The sequence below is a fragment of the Hakea prostrata genome, chromosome 9, assembly GCF_041222555.1.
Source record: "Hakea prostrata isolate BN-2017 chromosome 9, UWA_Hpros_2, whole genome shotgun sequence".
NCBI lineage: Eukaryota > Viridiplantae > Streptophyta > Magnoliopsida > Proteales > Proteaceae > Hakea > Hakea prostrata.
In genome coordinates, this window is record NC_142608.1 from 8,609,882 (window position 1) to 8,619,930 (window position 10,049).

Genomic DNA, 10,049 nt, shown 5'->3' on the forward strand with positions numbered 1-10,049 from the left:
GACAAGACTTGAAGTTGATGGCCTTAACACCAAACCATATTGGCTCTCGATTATGCAAAAATCCAAAATAGAGGCTGAAGCCCAAGTGGCCACCCAAAGTAAGAGAAAAGAGGATGGATGCTTTAAGGGCCTGTTAATTTGGTTACATGAATTCAGAGATTTCAAATCTCTGGATTCATGAATCTGAGAATTATACCCGTTTGGTTGTAAAAATCTCTAGATTCATGAAATCTAGAGATTCACATTTTTACACTAAAAACGTGAATCTACAAATTTATGGGTAAGGGGTGAAATCCAGAGATTTCAAAAAAACTATACATTCGCACATTCACAAAAATCACGTCGATCAAATAGTTTTTTAGGATGAATCCACAAATTTCATTCCACAACCAAACATCTAATTTTATAAATTATAACTCCATAGACTTGAAATCTATAGATTTGAAATCTCTAGATATTTGAAATCTCCAGACTCATGTAACCAAACAAGCCCTAAGAGAATCAAAATAATAAGAGTTTTTTTTTTATATTTTTTCAGGGCGCTCGGTTAAATGGGCCTCTATTTTCTTGTTGTTCATTTAAGTGAGCTAAATTGTACAATATCTATCTTGATCAAGTTAAAAAAAAATACAGGTTATCCATTTTAACTGTCAAAGATTTTACGTGGATGAAAGGTTAAGGGGTGAAGGGAGAACCTGTCAGAAACCTCACATCGCAACCGTGACCATCCCTCCACTGCCGGCAACCACCGCCTTCCCCAACCAGCAACCACCACTGCCCCCACCCCTCTTCTGCTGGCCATCATCGCCTCCCCTACCGGCAACCACCACTGCCCTTCCCCTGCGGATGACCACCCACATTCGCTGGATTCTCCTTCTTTCTTTGTCAAATTTTAAGTACAATATATTAAAAATAAAACATTAAGAAAGTTTAGGAACTCATTTATTACTCAGCGGTCCATATAAATATGTAATCAAAATCATGGGGTCCAACATGATTTTTCCACCCTAAGAATTTTTTTTTTTTGGTAATCGCCACCCTAAGATTTTGAATCCAATAATAGAAGACTCTCATTAGGTTTATTGAAAGCCAACCCATTTGAGGCTTTAATTAGTATCTTTTAAAGCTTATTTTTTGGTTGTCATAAGATGAGGATCAAGAAATCCCACAACCCGTGTCTTGCACGAAAAAAATGTAAATTGAACGGCTACAACACATGATATGGCATTCTTTCCAAGTTTCAATAGGGTGCATCACAAGATACAACATAAGGCAGACCCTATTGATTATAGTTTTCTCTGACTTAAAACCAAAAAATTCATTTTATTACTACATTATACCCCAAAAAGAAAAAATTGGGCTAATTTTCAAAATACAACGGTATAATTAAACTAATATACATCAATATATCTGACATTCCATGATAGAAGAAAATTGAACAATTGAAACTCTGTGAATGTATCCTGAAAAAACCGTTGAAATTAATCAGTCAACATTCTTAACTTGTGGACCTTTCTCCAACTCAAAACCACCAATCACATCTTCATCAGCGATGTATTTGCCCCAGTACCAGTGTCGCTTCCACACTCGTGACATCTCTTCAATGGGTACTCCCTTGGTCTCCGGCAGCAAGAAGTAGATGAAGATAGTCATAACAAAGACCCAAGCAGCAAAGAATAAGAAGAGCCCGTATTTGAAGTGGCACAACATCGCCAAGAACACCTGTGCTATTATGAAGGTGAAAGTCATGTTGACTGCAACATTGATACTCTGTCTTTCTTGACCCGATCTCCAATGGGAATATCTCACTTGGCACCAGCCATCCCAAGGGACCCCATGACCAGGCGAACCCAGCTACATAAATGCAGATGAACAACACAACAATAATGGCATATCCCTTGGACAGATGATCCGATACGCCGGTCACTCCGAATTTCATCCCTATCAGAATTGCTACCGCAATCTGCATACAATAGATTGACAATTTAAGGTTGATTAACATTATTAGGTATAATCAGTAATTTACAGAGAAATTAATCTCAACATTGAGATCTAGTTTAATTACCTAGCAGATGAACATTTGGATTCCGCCTTCCAGGAAGAGCTTTCGTCTACCCCAGTTATCAACCAACGAAACGGACACGAATGTGGCAATCACATTAACCAAACCGGTGATCACCGCAGACATAAGGGACGCATTATCTCCAAACCCAATTGTCTTGAACAGCACTGGAGCATAAAACATGATGACATTGATTCCGGTGACTTGCTGGAAAAAGGGGATCATTATGGCCATGGTAAGGTGAGGTCTGTATTTGGGCTGCAAGATATTTCTCCATGGGTGTTCCACCTTTTTTGATGCCTCGTTAGCAGCCACCAAATCTTCAAACTCATCGTCCACATCCGGAGTACCACGGATATGTTGGAGCTTCTGTTTGGCTACCTCAGCTGAGGATCTCTCAATAAGGGAGTTCGGGGTGTCTGGAAGGAAAATGGCTCCAATGGTGATGATGGCTGCAGGGACAGCAGCACCGCCCAGGCTCACGCGCCAACCCCAACCTCCTTCAATCTTAGCCGTGAAGTAATTAATCAGGTTAGCGAAGAGGATGCCAAGAGTGATTGCAAGTTGAAACCCGATGTTGAGAGCACCACGAAACTTGTGAGGAGCCATCTCGGAGAGGTATAGTGGCACAGACTGTAAAAGGAAATTTGTTATTCAGTTACTCAAATTCCAGCCATTAATCGCATAAAAGATTTAAATCAAGCTGCGAACTTATTTAATAGGAGGCAAAAAGGAAAAACACTGAGTTGTAGAAGAAGATGATTGATTATCTCAGACATGTAAACCAAAAACAAGTGAGTGCAGCAGGGAACAAAAGATCCAATAAATCTATACATTCACCGATTAGCAAATCCAACACCAATACCCAAGTAGAATACGTCCAATGATAAGCATCGCGATGTTCTCAAAGAAGAAGCATTGATAACAGCTCCGGCAAAGAAAACCAAACCTCCGATAAACATGGATACCTTGCGACCAAGTTTTCTCGTGACGGTAGAAGCGAAAAGCGAGGCCACCAAAGCAGCGAGGTACAGTGAGGATGTAAACAGTGTGAGAGTCTCACTGTCAAATTTACTAGATCTTGATTTGTGGAGTGATCATTATGCTCCTTCTACGAACACGAAGGGAAGAATTTTTGGAGAAATGAGTCCATAGACGTTACTCCACCTAAAAACACAAGAAATCCTCCACAGATCAGAAAAATGAACCGAAAAGAGAATCAAAAACACTCATAGAACTAGCATTAATCATGATATTGCCTGCGATCTCGGAGATCCTTACCAGAAATACCGATATCGTAACCGAAAATTAGACCACCGGAAGCGGCAATGATACAGGCCAAGATGACGTACGTGGTGAGCCTACCAGGGTAGTCCTTGCCTCCACCGGTGGTGGACATAACCACACCTCCCGCCATGATCGCTTTCCTTCTTTACTCGCAGAGCTTCTCAGAGAATGAAATCAACGGTTTTGCACAAGAAACAAAACCGGAAAAAACGAATAAGACTTGTTGAAACTGGAAAACAGAGGAAAACGCAGAGACGAGTTGGTGAAGAAGAAATGAAAGATTAGGACCTCAATTTATACTGAATCGCAAAGACGAGCTGGTGAAGTCAAGTTATCAACAGATGAGGAACCTCGTTTATAGTGAAACGAGAATTTCACGTGCTTAGCTGTCTAATAGGATAATTCCGAATTTGATTGGTTGAGAAGGTATCTTTCTGTGGCTGACTCAACTTCCCCCATAATTACAAACTGCCCCTCTAAGTTGTCTTTATCTACTCCCAATCACCAGGTTTCTTTATTTAAGGTCAATGGGGACCGATGCTTATTAATCAAGAAACTCATTTACAACCTCAAAAAGTTTGATTTTCTCTTAATATTACATCTTTACTTATTACCAATTATTTCTCAATAGGATCTCAAAACTAATATTCAAATTTGTCATCACCATATCCTAAGAAAATGCATTACTTGATTTTATCATCAAGCTTGGTCCTCTCATCTTTTAAAATATGTATAAAGGCCTCGTAATTAAATACCTTTAAGTGGTCATAAGAAGCATCTTTGTCACTCCAAACCTTTTGAAGACCATCTTCATTCAAGAGAACTAATGGAGATAAATTTATCAAGTACATCATTGTATTCATAGCTTCTCCTCAATAATATTTTGATAACCTTGCATATGAGAGTATACATCTAATTATTTTCATAATTAATGCACTTCATCCTTTTAGTTACATCATTATGTTGAAAAGTTCTTGAAATAATTTGTTCATGTCAACTGTCATGCTTCTCAAATGGACTACTATATTCACTACCTTTATCTCTTTGGATGCATTTGCTTCAAAAATTCTAAGCATTTGATTTTCATTTTTCATAACAAAGCTCCAAACATTCTAGGATGCATCATCAACAACAGTAATAAGATACAATCCACCAGCAAGGTTTTGGTCTTCATGAGACCACATACATCTGAACGAATCAATTCAAGAATTTATTTTATTTTATTTTATTATTTATTTATTTATTTTTGACTTAACAAGTGAGAAAGATAATCGATGTTGCTTGCTAACTAAACATTGACCACAAGGGGTTAGATAGATACCTAAGACTGAAAATTGAATTTCTTCTTGACAAAATTTTTAAACCTTTCTCACTCACTCATGTGTCTAGGTCAGTGATACCACAAATATGATGTAGAGTCTTTCAAGGTAGTATTTAGGTCACAATTTGAATAATTGCACTTCAACTCAATAAAGAGAGTGACACGTTTTGCCTTTTTCCATTATAAGAGAGCCCTTCTTCAATTTTCACACTCTAACTCATAAATTGTGACTCATACCCTTCATCATCAAGTTTTCCAACTGAAATAAGATTCAATCTAAAATCCGGAATCTGTCTCTCATCTTAAGAGTCATCTTGTAACCCAAATTTATTTTGATGCAAATATCATTAATTCTAATAATTTTGACACATCATTGTTTCGCATCTTTACCAAGCCAAAGTTACTCGACTTGTATCTGATAAAGAAATCTTTGTTTGAAGTAGCATAAAATGATACTTTTGAGTTAACTTTACCCTAGAGTCGATCCCCATTCATTTTAGTTCACCGTGTTCTTCGAGATTGATTTCGGAAAAGACCTAACCTAGGATTGATTTGCGTTGATTGATGTTTAAACTATGTTGGTCCATGTTATAGTATTATTTCAAAATTTTCTATGCATTTTGGAGTAGTTTATGTCACACCCCACACAGCCGAATCCGAACTTACCCGAATACTCGTGGGGATGATGCACACTACAGGATCTAGGTTCACGGCCAATCCATAACTACAATACAATATGTCATAGTCCAAAGAGAAAAAGAAAAAGAAGGTACCAATTGTTAGAGTTATTACAGTCATCCAAAAAGATAAACAAAGTCATAATCGGAGTTAAAAAAGAAAAGTTAGAGTCAAACAGTGGAAGTCTCAAAATTATCAAGAAAGGTTTAAAAGAATTTAGTTTAATGCTTCTATTTCTCAAAAGATAGTTACACAATCCTAGTCAAGTTCTACCACATCTCTAAAATAATCAATGGCACTAAAAATGACCGAGCATCGTATGAGCAGTTCAAGTATGGACACGCGTCTCCATGGGTCTTTACATCTTTGCCTGCAGGATGTCATAAGGCTAGGTCGGTGATGCATACTCTAAAATGATGGAGTTTTCATAACCTATAAAAGAGTTCAAATATGAAATATGAATATAAATGAAATGCACTGATGTATTATACAAGCATGCCCCTTATATTCTAACAAGTGTTAGTTTCTATGGCAAACATGCATTAAGTCGTAACACCAGGCTCCTCTGGGAAGTCTTATCACTTTGGGTAATACCTCTAGATTTTTATTAAGGGTATTTTTGGCATTTACCTTAAATTATAGCCCTGACTACATTTATATAGTAATATTTTTATGTTCAATATAATATAATGTGATTTAAATTATTATTAACATTATTATTGCTAATTTCTAAGAAAATTTATGAATTAAATTAAAAAGAAGAATTTAAAAAAAATGAATAAAGTAATTTACCCATTATACTGACACTTAATTAAATATATTAAGTTAATAATTATGAAATCTGTTAAGTAATTCTAATATATTAGTATAATGAATTTAAAGCCATTAATGAATTATATTGATTGTTTTAATAGAAACAAAACTTCATCTTAGAAGAGAAAGAGGGAAAGAAAGCAAACCAAAACTAGGAACAAATTTTAATCCATTATTATCAAATTAATAAACTATAAGAATGTTAACTAAATGCTTATTACAATATTAACATCATTAATATACTTTAATATATATTAGTATTACTAAAACTTAATCATTAATATTGTTTTATTTATTATTGCATTTGTTGGGACAAGGCTTGTTGTTGTTGTTGTTGTTGTTGTTGTATCTCAATTTTTTTTTTTTTTTTAGTATAAATAGAGGTGGACTTAATCTTATGATGGGGAGAATTGAGAGAGAGAGAGAGAGAGAGAGAGAGAGAGTGAGAGAGAATTTAGTAGTTGTTATTTGGCTGGCGAAGTGTCGGCTGGTTTTTATATTTTAATTACAAATCCATTAGAAAGGTAAGTGAGAATCCCTCATATTATCTACAGTTTGAAACATTGTATTTCATCTTGATCTATATTGCATGTGAGAATCCTTCAAGTATATCTACTAATTTTAACCATTGTATCATTGGATATATATTGCAAATCCCGCAATATATCTACATGTTTGATTTGTTGTCTTTTATTTAATCTCAATTGCAAGTGATAATCTCATACTATATTCATATGTTTGAGTTGTTGTCTTTAATTTAATCTATATTGCTAGTGAAGACCCTACATTACATCTACAAGTTTGAAACCCTATATTTTATCTCGATCTCGATTGTAATTAAGATATTGTTTATAGTTTGAAACATGATATATTGTTAGGTTTTTTTTTATTAAAATCTATATTTAGTTTCAAAATTAGTTTTTGCATTTCTTTTATTTAATTGTTTTGTTAGTGTGTGGGACCCATGAGGTAAGGGTGGTAATGAGGCACCTATGAGTAAAGGAGGCCCTTCATGACCTTGGTTATGAGGCTTTTCATGAAAAGGTCTTGATCATGGTTATGTGGTGGGCTTATTTAAAGGGTGGAATTTACTAAAATTCTAACTCTTGACCTTCGATTCTCATTTCAACTTCATGACCATTACCATGAGTGGGGTTAAGATTTTTGAATGGATTAAATCCAATTCATTCAAAATAAGTGAATATGAGAGTTACTTCTCCAAGTAGTGGGGAAGTTAGGTCAATGTGGTTTATTCACATTAGTAGAGGAGGGACAAGCCCATTGATTCTCCATTAGTGGAGAATTGATTCTCCCCCTAGTGAGGAGGTGAGTCATTGTGATTCAATGACCCAATTCATTGCCTTGAGAATCTCAAGGGGTGTAAGGTGTGGTTTGGGCCTATATAAACCCAACCCTTCCTTGCATGTGGTGTGTAATAGAGACACTCCTCAGACTCACATTGTTTGTTTTACAAGGTTCATTTCTTTCTTTGAGTTGTCTAAGTGTTGTGCTCTAGCTTTTGGCTCCTTGAAAGGACTAGAAGAACTACCTCATCTTCTAATTGGAGGTTGTTTTATCTTGGAGTAGGCGGTGCAAAGAATCCTTGGTAGTAGGGTGCATCAATTACCTTAAAGACAGCACTCAAGGTGTGACTCAACCTCATTGATTTGTGGTTCGTTTGATTGCAACATCGAGCTCTCCGAATTGACTAAGGTTCTTCATCTTTCAATTGTATTGCATTTTCATTTTTTGTGTTTTGTAGAATTTGTAATACAATTACCCCAACATATATCATCTTGATCTTGATTGTTAAATTTGAATCATTGTGTTTTTAGTATGAATTGAATTTTATCTCGTTTCACATATTATGCTTTGATATGATTACTAAATGTCTATAAATTTCTATGAATATAAAGACTTAGAATTACATTGTGTTTGGGAAATGCCATGTCAGCATTGCACATCAGCCTCCATTAGTTTTGATGATAACAAACACGAATTACTAATGCCTATATTAAGTTGTGATTGTCCAGATTAATACAAAAGCAAGTGGACCGAACTCACGAGATGCTCAAGCCCAAGTAAAGGTCAAGACATCTATTTGGTCCAGATGGTCGTACGTCTGGTATAGCTTAAGCCCAACGACTAGTTTTAACTACTAACTTTTGAGACAGAGTTCCGACTTATTCAAATGGACGTTCATCTAGATTGAAAACTGAAAGAAAATTTCTATCCGTTGGGAGGTTGGGCCAAGCAATTGAATGCCATCTTTATAAGCCCAAACACCCCCCCCCATTTGAGAGCTTTTACCTTGTCTATTGAGTTATTACAACCTTGAACCTCTCAAACTCTCAATTTGTGAACAAACATTGATTAGTTACCTTCCAACTTCACTCAACTTTGAAGGACATTCCAAAGTTGTTAAGCAAGCTCATTGGAGTGAGGCTTGAAGTGATTGAAGGCAATTGGTACTTCATTAGTGGTGCATCCCTTCCTTTGAAGCATTCATTCATCATTGCATCACACTCACACAAGGGGTAAAGTGTCACACCCCTTGTTAGGTAATATCTTTCATCTCCAACATTGTGTTGTTGCTCAATTCTAGTCTAAGTTGATTAGAATTGGTAGAGGGTATTCTTACCCTACTTAGAACAAAGATTGTAAATGGTGCTTTTGCCTTATTTAGAACAAAGATTTTAAAGGGTGCTCTTGTCATATTGAACATATATTGTAAGAGATCCATTGTATTGAAAGAGAATCACTAGTGGAACATTTTCTTGGAGCCAAGAGAGGAGTGGACGTAGACTTGCAATGTAAAACCACTATAAAATATTTGTCTTGTGGTTGATTGCATTACTTTAATCTCATTGAAATTTACAATTTATCTTGTATTTGAAATTAAACCGAAAAATTAGGCAAATCCATTAGTTGCAACTTATTCACCCCCTCTAGGTTTCCTTAACACATTACATTGCATATTGCATTATAAAAAGAACAAGACATTAACTTTTCCATTTATCATGGTCCGATAGAGAATTGGATGGGTTGATAGGTTTGTATAACGCACGCAAGCCACAGAACGACGTGGATCAACCTTCATCCCTTCATATTAAAAAAATCTAAGATATATACTCGAGGGAACCACACATATCAGGGCTGTATAACATGCGCAAGCCATGTAATGGCATGGGTATGATGTGCTGAATCTCAAATTTTGGAGCAATACATATGTCAAGGTTGTATAATGTGTGCAAGCGATGTATCAACATAGGGCAATGCATTGTTTCCAAATAAGATAAATAATGATTTTGTGCAATAACATTATTATATTATTTATTGCATCTAATTGTATTTTTTTATATTATTTCAATACGTTTCAAACATGTCGATACCTTATTGGTTTTAATTTTGCTAAGTTTTTCAAAATTTACCCAATATTTTTCTCCAGATGGTGAATGTGTAGAGCATGACCTTGAGGAATTGGGTTGTGAGGCAGAGGAAGCCCATCTTACTAATGAACCTTTCTCATATATTATTTGTTCAGGATATAAAATATGCTTTTATTTATCTTTGAATAATTATGTATTGGTGATGAAATTTTTTTTATTTGATAAATGTAATAGTCGAACCCTTTATTTTGAAAATTTTAGAATAATGAAAATGTTTCAATTTATTACAGTTTAAAAATAAATTTTCGCTGATTAAATATTTTGAATTCTTCAAGTTTAATGTTATAAAATTATTGGTCTATTGTATCATGATTGGTTCACTACTAAAGGGAAATCGATTCTTGGGCTAATTATCGACCTTATTTCCCATATTGGAAATTAGGGCGATACACTCTGATCCCTCATGGACTAGCTACTTTTCTTGGGTTCCCACGATATA

The 10,049-nt window shown here is 35.4% G+C and overlaps 1 pseudogene; it reads right to left on the reverse strand.

The window, feature by feature from the left end:
* Positions 1-1,485: 1,485 nt before the first annotated feature.
* Positions 1,486-3,479, reverse strand: LOC149004501 (sugar carrier protein C-like; annotated as a pseudogene).
* Between the last annotated feature and the right edge of the window lie 6,570 nt (positions 3,480-10,049).